The sequence below is a fragment of the Mustelus asterias genome, unplaced genomic scaffold, assembly GCF_964213995.1.
Source record: "Mustelus asterias unplaced genomic scaffold, sMusAst1.hap1.1 HAP1_SCAFFOLD_94, whole genome shotgun sequence".
Classification (NCBI taxonomy): domain Eukaryota; kingdom Metazoa; phylum Chordata; class Chondrichthyes; order Carcharhiniformes; family Triakidae; genus Mustelus; species Mustelus asterias.
The window spans coordinates 412560-428766 of NW_027590142.1; the positions used below are offsets into that span (position 1 = coordinate 412560).

The 16207-nt window shown below is 43.2% G+C and overlaps 1 pseudogene; it reads left to right on the forward strand.

Moving 5' to 3' along the window:
• The first annotated feature begins 15418 nt into the window (after positions 1–15418).
• Positions 15419–15948, forward strand: LOC144484173 (T cell receptor alpha variable 38-2/delta variable 8 pseudogene; annotated as a pseudogene).
• Positions 15949–16207: the final 259 nt, after the last annotated feature.

The following is a 16207-nucleotide window of genomic DNA, read 5'->3' on the forward strand; positions in this document are numbered from 1 at the left end:
GGCTCTGGAGGGAGTTCAACGCAAGTTGCGAGGAGAGATCAGACAAATTAAGACTTTTTCTCTCGAATTCAGAAGGTTGAGTGCTGCTCTGATAGAAATCTGTGAAATATTTACAGGGAAGGTAGATAAAGATAAAATGTTTCCACACGTTGAAAGTTCGAGAATAAAGGGCCATAGTTTAAAAAAATAGGGACAGGCCGTTCAGGAGAGTTAATAGAAAGAATTTGTACACGCAGAGAGAGATGGATGTTTGGAACTCTCTTCCGCAGACGCCGGTGGGTGCTGGTTCAATTGTTAGATTGAAGTCTGAGATCGATTTTCTTTTATTGAACAGGGGTATCAACATGGGCCGAGGGAAGGTACATGTATTCGGCCACAGATCAGCCATGAACTTATTGAATGGCGAGGCGAGTTCGAGGAGCTGAATGGCCTACTCCTGCGGCTATGTTCCGATGTTGCCAGATCAGCATCAGATCAAAATAGCTCAATCCATGGTAATGTATTTTTGTTCATTTTGGTTAAAAGGAGGAATGTTGACCAGGGCGCTGTTGGAGACCATGGGACCTTTAATGTTCAGCTCAGCAAACATGGCGTTGGGGAAAGTTTATTTGTTCATCGTTCCATCTGAAAGATAGTTGGTCACACATTCCAGTTATTTATCAGGAGTTTCTGTGTGATGATGAGGTGATTCCTCGGAAGCCAAGATGGAGTGTTAAGTTGAAGGAAAGTGTGTGTGTGTGTGTTTGTGTGTGTGTGTGCGCGCGCGTGTGTGTGTGTGTGTGTGTTTCTATTTCTGTACGTGTACGTGCGTATGAAAGGGAGACAATTTATGGGACAGAATGAGAACAAGAGAGAATATATGTGTGTGCCTCTGCGTGCCTTGTCGGAAAAATGTCATATTGTTTACAAATCAACGTCACAATGATAACCGGCATCCTCCCATTTACAATAGAAGTTAGAAACACAGTAAACACATTCATTTCAGTTTGGTTTCTTTTGCATATGTCAAATTTGTTGATGACTGAGGAGGACAACTTTTGAGAGTTTGATTCAACTACAAGTGTTGCCCATGACGCTATCAGTTGTACTTGTACATTGTCGTGTTGTGTGTCATGAATGAGACCGAGGACTTTTTGGTGGAGAGCCTAGTTCCCCCAAATCTTGCAGTCTCTGCTCTGATGCGAGTGTCGAATGTCTTCTTGCGATTCACGAAAGTATGGTTATGATACGTATATCTTCCAACACAAGCACAACACTGTGCTTCAGGTTAATCCCGCTCTTCAAGCAGATGAGTAACAAAATTGTAATCCTACCAAAGGCCTTTCCCGTGATGCTATGATTGAGATACAGCTGCAGATGTTGCCGTCTCCTCTGTCGGCCTTGTCTTCGGATAGTGTGATGTTTTTGAATCATGAATCTCCTGTGGAACGGAACCTATCTTCTGGCAGAGAAAGAGAAGGTCATAAATGTTCAGAAAGTTGGTGTTTATTTTCACCAATTGCCATCCATTCACAAAGTTGCACAATTTTGTTCACAAGTTATCATCCATTCATAAACATTAATGCATTTAAGTTTTAATTCAAGGGACATGGGTGTTGCTGGCTAAGTCAGCATTTATTGCCTATACCTAATTGCCCTTAGTAAGCTGGTGATGAGCTAACTGCTTGAACTGCTGCAGAACCTGTGGTGTAGGTACCCACACTGTGCTGTTCTGGGATTTCAATCCAGCGACAGTGTAGGAAGGACGATATGTTTACAAGTCAGGTAGATGACTCCTAGAAATGAGGCTTGGGTCAATGCCAGGAGGAGGGGTAAGAAGCAATCGGGAAGACAATCCCCTGGGGCGGATCCCCTCCATAATAGGTTTTCGGTGCTGGAGGCTACAGTTGAGGAGGAATCAACTGAGCAGAGAGAGCAGATCTCTGGGGGTGAGCCGAGTGAGAAAGCTCAGGTGGTTAGGGGCTGTAAAAGACTGGGCCTTGTGATTGGGGACTCCACAATTAAGGGGACAGATAGGAGGGTCGGAACTAAAGGTAGGGACTCAGGGTTGGTGTGTTGCCTACCAGGGGCTGGGGTCCGGGATGTGTCTGACAGGGTATTCAGGACTCTTAGGGGGGAGGGAGATAAACCACAAGTTATTGTACATGTGGGGACACACGACATAGGGAGGATAGGGGAAGGGGATATTAGGCTGGGATTTATGGAGTTGGGGTGGAAACTAAAGGCCAAGACTGACAGAGTGGTTATCTCTGGACTCTTGCCTGTACCACGGGATAGTTTAGAGAGGAATAGGGAGAGGGAAGGTTTGAATTCATGGCTGAGGGGATGGTGCAGGAGGGAGGGGTTCAGGTACTTAAGCAATTGGGGCTCGTACTGGGGAAGGTGTGACCTCTATGAGAAGGATGGTCTACACCTTAATCAGAAGGGGACCAATATCCTGGGGGGTAAATTTGCTAAGGCCATGCAGGGAGGTTTAAACTGATTCGGGGGGGGGGGAGGGATCCTGAGTAGTGGGGCTGAAAGTGAGGGATGCATGGATGGGGACTGCAATGCACGGCATTGCAGAGGTGGAGCAGGGTTTGAAATGTGTATACTTCAATGCCAGGAGTATTCGCAATAAAGTGGGTGAACTTGCAGCGTGGATCAGTACCTGGGACTTCGATGTTGTGGCTATTTCAGAGACATGGATAGAGCAGGGGCAGGAATGGATGCTGCAGGTCCCGGGGTTCAAATGTTTTAGTCGAAGTAGGGAAGGAGGTAGAAGAGGGGGAGGGGTAGCATTATTGGTCAGAGATTGTATCACAGTGTCAGAGAGGAGGTTTGATGAGGACTTATCTGTTGAGGTAGTATGGGCGGAGATTAGAAATAGGAGAGGAGAGGTCACCCTGTTGGGAGTCTTTTATAGACCTCCTAAAAGTTCTAGAGAGGTTGAGGAAAGGATTGCGGAGTCAATCCTGCTTAGGAGTGAAAGTAATAGGGCAATTGTTATGGGGGATTTTAACTTGACTAATATTGACTGGAATTGTTATAGCTCTAGCTCGTTAGAGGGGTCAGTTTTTGTTCAAAGCGTGCAGGAAGGTTTTTTGACTCAGTATGTAGACAGGCCAACTAGAGGTGAGGCTCTATTGGATCTGGTGCTGGGAAATGAGCCAGACCAGGTGCTAGACTTGGAAGTTGGTGTGCATTTTGGTGATAGTGACCACAATTCGGTTACGTTCACCTTAGTGATGGAAAGGGATAGGCATGAACCTCGGGCCAGTGGTTTTAGCTGGGGGAAGGGTAATTATGAGGCTATTAGGAGAGAATTAGGAAACATAGGTTGGACTAGGAGATTACAGGGACTGGGAACGTCCGACATGTGGAGTTTTTTCAAGGAGCAGCTACTGCGAGTCTGTGATAGGTATGTCCCTGTCAGGCAAGGAGGAATTGGTAGGGCTAGGGAACCGTGGTGCACCAAAAAAGTTTCTTTGTTGGTTAAAAAGAAAAAGGAGGCTTATGTTCGGATGAGACGTGAGCACTCGGGTAGTGCACTAGAAAGCTTTAGATTGGCTAAGAGGGAGTTGAAGAGCGAGCTTAGAAGGGCTAAAAGGGGACATGAGAAGACTTTGGCGGATAGGGTTAAAGAGAATCCTAAGGCGTTCTATAGGTATGTCAAGAACAGAAGGTTGGTTAGGGCAAGTTTAGGGCCAGTTATAGATGGCAGAGGGAAGTTATGTGTGGAACCGGAGGAGATTGGTGAAGCATTGAACCAATATTTCTCTTCGGTGTTCACGCAAGGGGACATGAATATAGCTGAGGAGGACACTGGGTTGCAGGGGAGTAGAATAGACAGTATTACAGTTGATAAGGAGGATGTGCAGGATATTCTGGAGGGTCTGAAAATAGATAAATCCCCTGGTGCGGATGGGATTTATCCAAGGATTCTCTGGGAGGCAAGAGAAGTGATTGCAGAGCCTCTGGCTCTGATCTTCAGGTCGTCGTTGGCCTCTGGTATAGTACCAGAAGATTGGAGGTTAGCGAATGTTGTCCCATTGTTTAAGAAGGGGAACAGAGACTTCCCCGGGAATTATAGACCGGTGAGTCTCACTTCTGTTGTCGGCAAGATGTTGGAAAAAATTATAAGGGATAGGATTTATAGTTATTTGGAGAGTAATGAATTGATAGGTGATAGTCAGCATGGTTTTGTGGCAGGTAGGTCGTGCCTTACTAACCTTATTGAGTTTTTTGAGAAAGTGACCAAGGAGGTGGATGGGGGCAAGGCAGTGGACGTGGTATATATGGATTTTAGTAAGGCGTTTGATAAGGTTCACCATGGTAGGCTTCTGCAGAAAATGCAGATGTATGGGATTGGGGGTGATCTAGGAAATTGGATCAGGAATTGGCTAGCGGATAGGAAACAGAGGGTGGTGGTTGATAGTAAATATTCATCATGGAGTGCGGTTACAAGTGGTGTACCTCAGGGATCTGTTTTGGGGCCACTGCTGTTTGTAATATTTATTAATGATCTGGATGAGGGTATAGTTGGGTGGATTAGCAAATTTGCTGATGACACCAAAGTCGGTGGTGTGGTAGACAGTGAGGAAGGGTGTCGTAGTTTGCAGGAAGACTTAGACAGGTTGCAAAGTTGGGCCGAGAGGTGGCGGATGGAGTTTAATGCGGAGAAGTGTGAGGTAATTCACTTTGGTAGGAATAACAGATGTGTTGAGTATAGGGCTAACGGGAGGACTTTGAATAGTGTGGAGGAGCAGAGGGATCTAGGTGTATGTGTGCATAGATCCCTGAAAGTTGGGAATCAAGTAGATAAGGTTGTTAAGAAGGCATATGGTGTCTTGGCGTTTATTGGTAGGGGGATTGAATTTAGGAGTCGTAGCGTTATGTTGCAACTGTACACAACTCTGGTGCGGCCGCACTTGGAGTACTGTGTGCAGTTCTGGTCCCCACATTACAGGAAGGATGTGGAGGCTTTGGAGAGGGTGCAGAGGAGGTTTACCAGGATGTTGCCTGGTATGGAGGGGAGATCCTATGAGGAGAGGCTGAGGGATTTGGGATTGTTTTCGCTGGAAAGGCGGCGGCTAAGAGGGGATCTTATTGAAACATATAAGATGATTAGAGGTTTAGATAGGGTGGATAGTGATAGCCTTTTTCCTCTGATGGAGAAATCCAGCACGAGGGGGCATGGCTTTAAATTGAGGGGGGGTAGTTATAGAACCGATGTCAGGGGTAGGTTCTTTACCCAGAGGGTGGTGAGGGATTGGAATGCCCTGCCAGCATCAGTTGTAAATGCGCCTAGTTTGGGGGCGTTTAAGAGATCCGTAGATAGGTTCATGGACGAAAAGAAATTGGTTTAGGTTGGAGGGTCACAGTTTTTTTTTAACTGGTCGGTGCAACATCGTGGGCCGAAGGGCCTGTTCTGCGCTGTAATGTTCTATGTTCTATACAGCTTCTATCAGCTCGATTTTGTTTTCAGGCTCCAGTGAGACTTGAACTCTCGACCCCTAGTTTACAAAGCCAGTGCTTAAACCACTGAGCCATGGAGCCAAATGCTGCTATTACTTTACTTTACATAATATGCTGCTTCATTTATTATTACATGACGACAATGCTACAAATCATTATTTCTGAGTTTTTGTTCAGTCAAGAGGCGATTTCAGTTACACTCGGCTCCATCTCAGATATTATTGCGCTAGGCTCTATGTCGTGCACTACTGAACCATCTGTGCCTCACTTTGCCTTATATTTGGTCCTAATAATAAAGCAGACACTGTCTCAGCAATTGGTTTTCTATAAAATGCGTCTGACAGATGGAAAGAAAGAAGGGGCGAGCGAGAAAAGATGGATATTAGCTTAAAAAACGTAATATATTTCTGTCGATGAAAGGGGTTCGAAGAATGCGTTTCGTCTTGTTAATAACTATTAGGTGCTGCGTGTAATATTTAATTGCTCTCGTATTGTCTACAATATTTTATTGAAAGCTTGGGATGAAACTTGTAACATCCTCTTGTTCAGAAGAGATTGAGGAACATAATAAACGTACGCCACGTTGCACAGCAAATGGACACGAAAGGGCGATTCAGCATGGCCACTCCAACTAACCTGTACATCTTTAGACTGTAGGAGGAAAGCAGTAAACCTGGAGGAAACCCACGCACACACGGGGTGAATGTGCAAACACCACACAAGGCCGAAATGGAACCTGTGCCCGTAACAGTGTGAGGTACCAGTGCTAACCACTGTCTAAATAATTGCTATTACCATTAAACATGATATGGTAATTTATTCAGTATTCACTTGCACATTCTATGCCTCAGTCAATACCTAAAGTTAATGAATTGCCCTGGACGCTCTTGAATGTGATGCACAGCTGGCCATTTCGCTGCCAACGCAATGCATCTTTCAAATGACTCACTGAATTTCTCTCCTCTCTTTCTCTGTCTCAGACTGCACCTAAATCAGATAACCTATCTTCTCTCTCTCAGTCTCCATTAACTCACTTACACAGGTATCCAGGAGACGGATCTAGCTACGAGTTAAAAAAAATATTTTTGTTGTTGTTTAAGGCACCTTGTGTCTGAAAAGATAAAGTACAAAAATCTCATCAGCGGAAAATTCAGTGTCGGAAACAAACCAGTTCACTCACTTAACCTCTCTCCTCGATTTCTCTCACACAACACCTAACACACTTAAACTTTCTTATATGGAATACCTCTGCGGGGAAAAAAATGTTGCTTTAATTTTCCCTCTTTTCTCAGTGACAGCCTTCGGTCCATCTTCACTTCAATTAATCTATTTAAACCCCTAATATGATCATTTTCTTGATTCATTAAACTGGGAATAGACGTGAATGTAATACTGAGACTGGCAGCAATCTGTGTGGTTGTTCTTGATGCTGTCATAGTGAGTTCACCCTCACAGTCAGGAAGAATGTTTACGGTGATAACATCAAACTGGCCTCGGTTGTTTCATTCTCAGGTAACACAACTTCCTGTTTCTTGCTGCCGGTTCCAAACCGCACATCTCACTTCTGAGCAGAAAATAAATCCATGGACCACAATCTGGTGAGAACATCTGTCAGTGCGGCCTATATCTATCCACAGAGTCAGGGCAGAGTCACACAGATCACATTGCGGTGACATTTACAAATGAGCCTGGTGTAATCTGCTTAGAGTTTCCATTCCCGGACATAACTCGATGGTCAGTGGATTAGCCACTGAGCTCCCCCGAGTTCCGTGAAGGAAGGGAATGATAGCTGTTATCTTGCATTGTTTGATCATTTTCTCTCCATCTGCTTTTTATTTTTTGTTCCTTATCTGTCAGCACCCCGTTTTTCTTTCTGCTAACTCTCCCGGTGTCTCTGTCTATCTCCTATCTTTTGAAAACTTTTATTAGTGTTCATAATCATGAAGTTGTGAGTGGGGTAATTAAAGAGAGAATGTTTCAACTGGGAGGACGGTCAGCAACCAATGGGCTCAAATTTATTTTATTGAGCAGGGAGACAGAAATATAATTGTTTATTTTTACACAAACGTTGTTATAAACTGGAATAAAGAGCTTGAAAGGGTGATCGAATCAGATTTCACAGTAACTTTAGAAAATAAATAAGATATATCCTTCATGGGGTTAAAATTTGAAGGGTTTTCAAGAATGGGACCAGTTTAATGGTTCATCTATATAATTGTCCTCGCATCCTTTTTGTGTCTCTCCCTGCCCTTCATTGAGACTCAATAGAATGCAATATTTATACAGCTGTCGTCTTGTGATAAGATAAGAGTATCACTTTGAACAAATTAGCATTGGATCGATTGTTTAGGAAAAGCACAATTGCCCTTAATATTTATTGCACTGTTCCTTTTTCCTCCGATGAAGTTTTCATATTTAGACTTTTCAGTCATCATATGTCCTAATTCTGTCTGTAAATGTGGAACTGTTTGTAGGAAAGAGAAGAAACAGATTATTTTCTGTTCCTCTGACAGATTCACCATTGTTACCTCAGATAACAGAAATTTATGGACCCGCCACGATTGTCCCCCTTGGGAATAACAGCTCTTCGTCAGGTAGAGTCAGTCACTCCTGCGGTCGTCATCGTGTTTTCAATCCGTGTTTGCCACACAAATCCCTACGAGACTCGTCATGACAAAGAATCCTGCGCTAAGGCCCTAGAAATGATTGCTTGCTTATATCAGTTCCCAGTCCGACTCCGGGCCCAGCTGTCTCTGTTAGTGATACACTGGAGCCGGTCATTCAAATTATAATATTCTAATTCTCCATGATTATTTCTGGAAACCGTTAGCCAATCAGTTGTGAATTAGAACCTATATCTGATTTTGTTTCATTTGACACCTGCCGTTTATCATTGGACAAATTACTTTTTTCGAGAATGATCACACGCACAAAAATGTTTATTTAAATGTCATATCATGTTCTGTCTCTCTTATTCTATATATCCCATACATTGGTTTACATGATTCTCCCCCGGTCAGATTATGTCATCATTGCGCTAGCATATCTGTCTATATTAGATTAGATTCTGTCTCTGTTGTTCCTGAATAGTTTTTAATCATTTCTGGGATTTGGGCATCACTGGCATCTGTTGCCCTTCCCTAATTGCCCCTGACAAAGTGGTGATGAGCTGCCATCTTGAACCACTGCGATCCATGTTCAGCAGCCCGTATCACTGTTTATACCACACAAGGTCTGAACACCCTTATGATACACCTGATCTTGATTAATCGTATTACCGACATTGTACAACCTATACACAGTAGAAAATATTTAGGTTGGTTACCATGGAATTGGTGAAGGTAACGGTTACACAGAAATATTGCTCCTTCTCTGGAGAGCAGCAGATGTTTCCATCCTTTGCATCAATAGGAATAAGAGGACTGAGAATTAAAGTTATAATTATCTCCTGTCGGCTATATATCCAGCTTCATTTTCGGCATCATTTTCACAAATCAGAACATATTTGAGTCTGATATCAGGAATTTCAGTGAGAAACTGAGAAGGTCATTTTCTTAAAATCTCTTCGCCATTTGACATGTGAGTTATTCATTTTCCAACTGATCTCTAAAGACAAATAAGTCAACGCTGGGAAAATAGTCAGTCTGAAATCATTTTGTAAACAAGAGCACAGAACAGAATGGTTGACAATAGATAATTACAGTATTACCTATTCTTCAATTGAAATGCATGAACTGTTTAGGGTTTTCATACACTCACGGAAGGCGGAAATGGATTGAAGGTTATCACTGGAAAATTGAAGGGGATTTGCTAAATGAAAGTTTATTTCTCCAAATGGGGTTAATACAAAATAGATTAATTTAAATAAATTAGCAGACAAATATTTAAGGAGGAAAATTATGTGTTATTTCTTAGACATAGAGCCATATGATCCCTATTGTGCACAAAAAGGTCATTTGGCCTATCGAGTCTGCATCCCATCCAGGTCATTCGGCCCAAATTTCCTTCTACCCTATCCCATTCTACCCTATCCCCGATGGCTCTGCACATTTACGATGGCTCATCCACGTTACCTACACATCCTTGGACACGAAGGGGCAATTTCGCATGGCCAATCCATCTAACATGGTATGATTAAATAAAAATTGGGGGTAGGCGTTTGTTCAGTAATACAGAGACAGGGCCGAGTGCAACAATTATTTATACAGTACCTGCACTAGTATGAATGGAGGCTGAGTTCAGTTCAATAATTCTTGAGAGAAGGTCTAGTGTATTAGTAACTAGCGTCGTACTTTCTAATATAAACAGAGACATGCAGCTGTAACAAAGAAAGATTTATTCTAATATCAGCGGAGACAATGTGCACAATAATTTCAACTGAGACAGGTTCTAGTGTAATGTAAACTCATATAGGTGCTATCAGAATATAGGGACATGATCTAGCGTGATATAAACAGAGATGTAGCCCAGTGGAATAAAAAGTGAGGCAATGCAGAGTAAAGTAATAATTGAGAGAGGATGATGTGCAAAATGAACAGCAGTATGGTTTAGCGCATAATAAAGGAGAGAACATCAAACGTAATAAAACTGACACCGGGCCGAGAATAATTTCGTCTGATTCTGGGCATTGTATAATATAAAATGAGACAAAGCCTGACACAGTAATGTCAGACCAAGGCCTTAGATTGATATAAGCTTTGACGCGGCAAGTGCATCAATGAATGAAAAGTGTAATAAAACAATAATTACAGAGACAGGATGCTGTTCGCTATAAACATGGAGGTAGACTGGTGCAGGAGTGATTGAGATATTGTTGATGCTTTTATATACGTGGCAGGTTCCAGCAATCATAGAAATCCTACAGTACAGAAAGAGGCCATTCGGCCCATCGAGTCTGCACCGACCGCAATCCCACCCAGGCCCTAGCCCCATATCACTCCATATTTTATCCGCTAACCTACACATCCCAGGACACTAAGGGGCAATTTTAGCATGGCCAATCAACCTCACATCTTTGGACTGCGGGAGCAAACCGGAGCACCCGGTGTAAACCCACGCAGACACGAGGAGAATGTGCAAACTCCACACAGACAGTGACCCAAGCCGGGAATCGAACCACGTCCCTGGAGCTGTGAAGCAGCAGTGCTAACCACTGTGCTACCGTGCAATAACTGACACTGAGCCTCGTGTAATAAAAACAGTAACGTGTTCTGGTGCAGTATCAGAAGACAGAGGGTCAAGTGACGTAACAACAGATACATGGAGAATCATGACATTAGCCGATAATTAATTCCGTGCTGCCGTAACTGCCAGAATGCACGGTGCAATATCAACTCAGGCTTTGATCAGTATAATAACAACCGGGATTTTGATGAGTACGGAATCAACTCAGAATTATTGTCATATTATCAGAAATAGGATTTCTTGTCATATAAACTGGCTCTAGTTTAGGATGGGCAAAGCCTGAGTCCATGGCAGCAATAATTGAGACAATCTCAGTTTTGTGTCATGCCAAAAATCACGGTTTCACTGCCATCTCCTGGACAACCTTTGCTATTGCAGATGTTGGGAAATGCTGATTTTAGTTGCTGTTTCTTATTTTTTCATTATCTGTAAACCCAGCTGGAGAGGCCAGCAATTATAGGTAATCGCTAATACTCTGAATTTATTGGTTTTCTAAAACATGACAGCAGGCAGTTAGCGCCAACCACTTGGAGGCCTGGAGTTACGTATGGGCCAAGCTGGGGAAGGATGGAAGGTTTCCTTTTCCAGAGGGCATTAGCGAATCTGACGTGTTTTTTGTAATAGCCGCAATTAAGGAAACGAACTTTAAATTCAAAATTTTAATTGCATTCTAAATCTCACGTACTGTTGTAGTTGCCTTTGAATATATACCTTGAGAAAATTGCCTCCCCTCCTAATTACTAGCCCAGTGATATTACCACTATGCCACTGCCTCCCCTTTCAAGATTCATAGAGCATTTACAACAGTGGAGAAGGCCATTTGACTCATCGTGTATGTGTTTGCCCTCTAAAGGAGCAATTCATCCAATAACACTCTCTACCCCACAGTCCAGCATTTTGTTCATTTTCAGACAATAATTCAATCCCATTTTGAAACCATCAATTGGCGCTGCCTGCACCAGACTCTCAAACAGCACATTCCAAATCTGAGTCAGTCACTGTCTGAAAATGTTTTCCGTTATGTCTCCATGCTTCTTTTGCCAATTAACTTCGATCCGCACCCTCTGGTACAAGATCCTTCTCCTAGTTAACGGTTCCTCTCTATCGACTCTCTCCAGACCACTTTGCATTTTGAATGCCTCAATAAGAACATAATAAGAACATAAGAACTAGGAGCAGGAGTTGGTCATCTGTCCCCTCGAGCCTGCTCCGCCATTCAATAAGATCTTTTCGTGGACTCAGCTCCACTTAACTGCGCCGCTCACCATAACCCTACATTCCTTTACTGTTGAAAAATGTAGCTATCCTTGCCTTAAAAACATTCAATGAGGTAGCCGCAACTGCTTCACTGGGCAGGGAATTCCTTGTATTCCATCTGCCAGACCCTCGCCCACTCACTTAGACTATCTATATCCCTTTGTCGACTTCCAGCATCCTCTGCACACTTTGCTCTGCCACTCATCTTCGTGTCGTCTGCGAATTTTGACACAGTGCACTTGGTCCCCAATTCCAAATCATCTATTTAAATCGTAAACAATTGCTGTCCCAACACTGATCCCTGAGGCACACCACTAGTCACTGATCGCCAACCAGAAAAACACCCATTTACCCCTTCTCTTAACTTTCTGTTAGTTAGCCAATCCTCTATCCATGCTAATACATTACCCGTAACACCGTGCACCTTTACCTTATGCAGCAGTCTTTGGCGCGGCACCTTGTCAAATGCTTTCTGGAAATCCAGATACACCACATCCACAGGTTCCCCATTGTCACTGCACATGTAACGTTCTCAAAGAATTCCACCAAATTAGTGAAACATGACCTTCCCTTCACGAACCCATGCTAAGATCACATCAGTAACTCCCTGTCAAGGAAAACAGTCCTAACCTCTCCAATATATTCTTGTAATTGAAGTTTCTGAACTCTGGAACTATTCTCGTGTTTTTCCTCTGCAGCCATCCTGTTGGCTTTACATTCCTCCTTAAGTTTGGTGCCCCGAATTGGACGCAATATTTCTGTTGACTATTTTCCATTGCTTTCGACAGATATGGCCTAATTTCCTTGCTTCTGTATTCTATTCCCCAATAGACAAAGATTGTTAACTATTTTATTTACTGCAGTCTCAACTGTCTTCCACCATGAATGATTTATTCACATATTCTCTCAGTTCCCTCGGCGTCGACACCCACTTTCATAGCGTTTTCATCATTTCCATTTGTCTCTTCACATTTTGCACAACAAAGCTGAGCATGTAACTTTACTCTGCAATAAACTAAACCTCCTAATTACACGCCAATTGCACCAATTAGGATCTTTTTCGTTCTAAAGTTCTGCATGATCTACTGATGGTTGGCAATGTTTCCAAGTTCTGTATCATTCACAGGTCTTGAAAGTCTGACTTCCATACCAAGCTCTCGGTCATTACTATGCCAGGATGTTCAACTATTCCTGGCAACTTCACTACAAGCTTTGCTCAAGTCCGAAAAACAGCGACGAGTTGTTTCCTGGCACTCAGCCAATTTCCTATCCATGTTACTCCTGTCCATTTTATTCTGTGAGCTCCATATTTACTCACAAGCTGTGGTGCAGCACCGTATCACATGACTTTTGGACGCCCAATAAGAGAAATACCCTCACAAACCATCTCTGTTACTCAGCATAAAACTCAAGCAAGTTAATTATACACGATTTGACCTGAACAAATGCATTCTGGCTGAATTTGTCACGAAACATATAAGTGGGATGATTGCTGCAGTGATTAAGAGAGTGAAGATATAAATGCTAAATCTGCTGACGACACAAAGATAGATCGGAAAATTGAGCATTGGCGAGGGCATTGGGCATGTCTCGAATATTGTGTGCACTACTTGTCTCCTTATCTTAAGAAAGATGTTAATGCATTAGAAAAAGTTCAGAGGAGTTTCACTAAACTATTACCAGCTATGAGCGGGTCATCTTATGAGGAAAGAATGGTACCGTCAGGTTTGTACCCACGGGAGTTTAGAAGAGTAAGAGGCAAATTGGCTGAAACCTTCAAAACCCTAAGTGGTGCGAACAGTGTGGATGTTGAGCGGATGTTTCCTCTTGTCCAATGTTGTAGCTGTCCTGGATATTCTCTGAGTGCAGATATCTCAGATCTTGGTTCTGCGTCTGTTACCACTGCTGTACTGTCCACGGGAGGGCGCTCTTTGATCACTTCCCGAACATCAGAGTCTCCTTTTGCAGAAAGTGACAATTTGTTGATACGAAAATGGGCGGAGAAAATAAATCCCATCCAATCACATTGCATCTTCCCGGTTCTTTTGATTCAACCTTTAACTTCAATACATTTATTTAACTCAAATGTCCTCATTCTGAACTGAATATCTCTGAAATAGAGAACATTGAATTGCAAGCATGACTGACCAACAAAAGAGCGCGAGTCACTGGGAAATACACATCCCATGGTACCTTTTTGAAATTGACCGCAGTCAGCTTTCAAACAAAAGCAAATATCTTTCAAGGGAAGAGATTTAAGAATGATCTGTTAGTTATACTTGATCCTTCTTTATTCTGTGTGTGAAACATTCTGGCGCTTAAATATCTTTCATCTACAGGAGGCCCAGCAAGTCCGCATTGATTCTCCATTTCCTCATCTACCTGAACGGTATTTCCTACATCTTTATTAGGAAGAACAATTTTAAAAATAAGCTTCGAAGCAATGTGTGCCATTTCCTCTATTGACCGGTCGAAAAACAATGGGAATTTCCCCATCCGTGAGCTGCGGCTGTCTGGCCGCGCGGTGTATTACTGCGGACTGAGAGACTCAGAGACAGAAACCAGAGGGAGCCCCGCACCAAAACACTGCCGCAAAGTCACAGGGTGAACGGAGCAGAGAATGGTAATAATATTGAACTTTTTTAATTCGGCATGATTCACTCTGCAGTGCCTCCATACATTTTCAGTGTTTTCTGATATTCACAACAGGGGAGACGATGGCCTGGGGGTATTATCGCTAGACGATTAATCCAGAAGCTCAGCTAAAGTTCTGCAGACCCATTTCAATAAAAAAAATCTACAATTAAAAATCCAGTTCACTAAAGTACTTTAGGGAAGGAAAACTGCATTCCTCTGGCCTACATGTGACACCAGAGCCACTGCGATGTGGTTGATTCTCAACTAGAGATGGACAATAAATGCTGGCCAACCAGTGGCACCCATGTCCCACACACAGAACAACATTTCACTGGATTCACGATTGAAACTGTCCTGAAAGTAAGGCTAATGGACGTATTAAAAAAAACAATGACAGAACTATTTAGCCTTCCATAGCTTCCGGGTCACACTAAGAAAATAAGCGGATTTTGTGGAATGTCAATTATTGAGCATGTTGAATCAATAGCTTTATGGAGCATAATCTCATCAAGAGCTATGCTGATAGCGCGGGAAAGTGGCGTTCAGGCTTATCAGCCCTGATCTAACTGAATGACAAAACAGAATCGAAGGGCAGAATGGCCTACAGCTGTTCCCACGTTCCTACACCCCATTTGTCCATTTTCTTCCCGACGTCAATCGTTAAATCTCGAAGTTTTCTCTGTAAGGATAGTGATTGCCATCCAGCTCACTGTGTGTCTGTTTACTGTCTGTTATCTCACCACCTGGGTGTCACGCAGCTCCGCTGGGGACAGAAGGGACGGAGCTGAGAACATCCGGAGACAGGAAGCTGATTATTGAGGGCAACGATTAGACTTAATGAGATCAAACACCCAGCTCCCCTTCTACAGAGCGGACAGCAACAATGTGGCTGCTCGGCGTGTGTGTAATGTGGGGACCGTTCCTGACAGGTAATTATGTGCAAAATACAGTGCACCGTTTCTCACATTTCCCAAGCTTGGTTCCAGACCATTCTTTCATGGTCCGCCCGTCTGAACATTTTCTGTTTTGTTATTTTCAGACCTGAGTCATGGAGATTCTGTCACCCAGTCGCTCTCATCAGATGTTAAGAGAGAAGGCGAGATCGTGACTTTAACCTGTGACTATCAAACCACAGAGAGCGACTATAGGCTGTACTGGTACCGACAACATCCAGACACACAGCCCGTGTTTATAGTGCGGAAAGATCCTGATGGTTATGAAGATAAAGCAGATGTTTTTAAAAGTCGGTTCTATGTAGATCTCCAGGCTTCGAACAAATTCATCAGTGTAAATATATTCGACCTGAGCCAGACTGATGCTGCCGCTTATTACTGCGCGTTCAGACGCACAGTGATAGAAAGAAGACCCAGCTTCGTGCAAAAACCGGCTTACACTGGAGGAATGAGCCCGTGACGATTGAAGATTGCTTTATGGCCAGATGTTAACTGAGCTGTCAGCCTCTCAAACACACACACACAGAGGAAATCAAGTTAACCTCAGATGAAACCACCATCTAACTGTTTCTAGCAGCAGTGGAGAAAACAAACTGCAGAATCCAATCTGTCAGGCAGATCCAGCACGGAATCATACTCGACTCATGCTTCCGAAAGACAATCATGCCATTTTGTGGTCTGGCTCCACCAGTCAGTAGTGCGCTGGAAGCCAGTGAATG